Raw genomic sequence first — 3501 nt, forward strand, 5'->3', positions numbered from 1 at the left:
ACACCTGCCTAGATCAAATACACACTCTCAAGTGAGAAGTTCTTACACACAGGCACACACATGCACCAAATTAATATAACATCTATCTATCTATCTATCTATCTATCTATCTATCTATCTATCTATCTATCTATCTTTCTATCTATCTATCTATCTATCTATCTATCTATCTATCTATCTATGCCTTTAACTACTGTGTTCTTAAGCATTTGATACAATGTACTTATTACTGTATATACATACGTGTTGTTGCATTGTACTTACATTTAAAGTACCTGCATTTAATTATATTTGTAGTTACACTGTTAACCTTACCCCTAATACAAAACCTACCCCTACTAGTATACCTACACTGTAAAAAATTTCTGTAATTTTAACGGTAAAAGACTGTAAAAATGCTAAAAACAAAAAAAGATTGATTAATGAGTATTAACTGTAAAATATACAGTAAAATCTTTTAATATATTTTAAAAGACAATACAGTAGTTTTTACAATAAAATGTTTTTTAGATGTAAAAAGTATGATTTTCCTATATAATTAATGGTAAAAATGTATAATATGTTTAACAAGACAGTACATGTACTTTTTACTGTAAATTATTGTTAAAATTACAGTAAAAAAACAATTATCGGCCATTCCCACAATTCCCTGCGTGAATCATCATATTTCATTATATTTTACAGGAATAGTTATGTTTCTTCTTATTTTTAATATCAGTTACATACATCGGGGTATTCTGTTTTATATTTAATGTAGTTTAGTTAATGTTTACTGCATTATTTAAATTTCACATGTGTCACCCTGATGGTGTTTAGTGTTTGTGTGAGTGACACTGAGCACTGTCACTGCTTTTGGAAGAGCCACTTTTGGTGAACTTCATGTCATCATGTGCTCTTCTGTAATTTTTATGGTGATTAAAAATACCTTACAAAGTAAAAAGCAGATTTGTACAGTTTCATATTGTTTATATCAAGTTTATGATGTTTTTTTTTTGCTGTACATTTAACAGAATGTTATTTTTTTTATTTTTTTATTTTTTTTTTTTACAGTGCCAGTGTGGTCATGTAAATTACAACAGTTTTAAACTGTAAAATGTACAGGATGTTCTGTAAAGTTGTTTACATTTTTACTGTATTTTTTACATAATTATTCTGGCAATCACAGCTGCCACTTTTTTTTTTTTTTTTTTTTGTAGAAACAGTGTACCTGTACCTCCACCTCAGTAGAAGCAAATGTGAATCTTGTGAGAATTTTGCAGAATGACATGTAGTTACAGTAAATACTTTGTATTGTATGCATTTTAATATTAGTACATGGCAAATAAAGACACCTAATAAAAAGTGTGACCAATGTTGATATGAACAATTTTGTAAAAGTATTGTTCATCATTAGTTCATGTTAATTAATATAGTGAGTTTATGTTAACGAATATAACCTTACTGTAAAGGGTCTATGACACTGTTTGAGCAAAGTAATTTACAGTGATATAGTAATCTTTATATTTATAATCTGTGCAATAGTTTGTGGCACAATAGAATAGATTTTTTGATTACTGATAAAATAGTTTTTTAATGAATTTGCAACTGTGTTTTATATTTAGGTGAACATCCATAGTCTCAGACACAGATGACAGTGAAAGAAAGAAAGGAAGTAAATAAAGGGAACTCAGCAGGGGAGTTTGAATCAGACTAATAAAAATAAAGAAGGGATTCCTCTATGTGAGCTGAGTCTAAACAGAGCTATTTTTAAAATCCCAAGACCCCAGGGCATCAGCTGTCCATGAATGAACAGTTCCTGCTCACATCTGTTACATCACTAACCTGACCCAAAACACACCATCGGCCCACACAGGGGATGCACAACAGATGTCCGCTTTTGTCTGGAGCGTTGTGTGTATACGTTAGTGTATATTAAAGTAGCCTGCAGCAAAATTGCCATAGAATGATTAAACTATCTTTTTTGGTGGTAAGTAGGTTGCATTCTAAATAGTCTGGCCCTTTTAACACATGACTGCTAATAACAGAGAAGTTTTATTTTTACTAGGGGTAAAAAATAAAAATAGATGTCCTAACCTTGCTAGACCAACTTCTATGTGTTTTGTGTTTGTGTGGTTGTGTAAGTTGTTTGCTTTGTCCAATAACAGTGCATGGTTTAATATGTATGTAAGTCTGTGTGTGATGTGATGATGCAGAGGAAAGATCGAAACTGAGCCGGAAGGCATCAAGAGTACTTTATGTGTGTGTGGGTCCATGCATGTGTGTTAGGGGTTTCCTTTGGTTTAACAAAAGTAATGCCAACTAGACCAACAAAGGGAATGTTTACAACACAGACAAACATATTAGAATTACTACAGTGTACTTCATACAGGTGGAACCACTGTTGTTGTCATTGTTACCACTCTAGTGTACTTATAGTTGCATACTTGTCTTAAGAGTGTCACAAGTTAATAAGTAACAGTTCCAAGAACATGCTGGAGGTCTCGAGGCCTTGTCAGCCACACACGATGTCAGTGGGTGGTGGAAATAACCCATGTAATCCTCTCACACACACTTGAAAAGGCACAAACACAGGCAGGGCGCAGTGCAGATGTTGGCTCTTCTTGAGCACTCTGCACTGGTATATTTCTGCTGTGCTGTTATTAGATTTACATTTACATTTACATTTACTTATTTGGCAGACGCTTTTATCCAAAGCGACTTACAAAAGAGTAAAACATATGCGAATCAACTTAAGGAGACAGTGGTACCAAAAGTGCCATATTACAAAGTTTCACTAGCATCAGAATAGCATTCAAAACAGATTAAAGTGCAACAAGGAAATATATATTTTTCTTCTTATTTTTTTTGTTTTTTTTTTTGTGACTGGTTAAGTGCTCATGGAAAAGATGTGTTTTTAGCCATTTTTTGAAGACAGAAAGTGAGTCAGCTTCACGGATGGAGTTGGGAAGTTCATTCCACCAATGTGGTATGATGAAGCCGAAAGTCCAGGAAAGTGTTTTGGTGCCTCTTTATGTTGGTACAACAAGGCAACATTCCTCAGCCGACCGCAGGCTTCTAGTGGGCGTGTAGCAGATATGATTTTAGGTATGCTGGAGCAGACCCAGTGACTGTTTTGTATGCCAGCATCAAAGCCTTGAACTTGATATGTGCATCAACCGGCAGCCAGTGAAGAGAGACAAGGAGTGGTGTAACATGCGCTCTCTTTGGTTGATTAAAGACCAGAAGTGCTGCTGCATTCTGGATCATTTGTAGGGGTCTAATTGCACATGCAGGGAGGTCTGCAATGAGAGCGTTGTAGTCCAGTCTAGTTATGACAAGTGACTGAACAAGAAGTTGTGTGGCATGTTCAGAGAGGAAGGGTCTTATCTTCCTGATATTGTAGAGTGTAAATCTACATGATCTTGTGGTCTTTGAGATGTGGTCTGTGAAATTTAGTTTTTTATCGATGGTTACCCCTAGATTTCTGACCGTTTTGGAAGGCATTACTGTAGTTGCACCCAG

Source organism: Myxocyprinus asiaticus, chromosome 25, assembly GCF_019703515.2.
Source record: "Myxocyprinus asiaticus isolate MX2 ecotype Aquarium Trade chromosome 25, UBuf_Myxa_2, whole genome shotgun sequence".
NCBI classification, from domain to species: Eukaryota; Metazoa; Chordata; class Actinopteri; order Cypriniformes; family Catostomidae; genus Myxocyprinus; species Myxocyprinus asiaticus.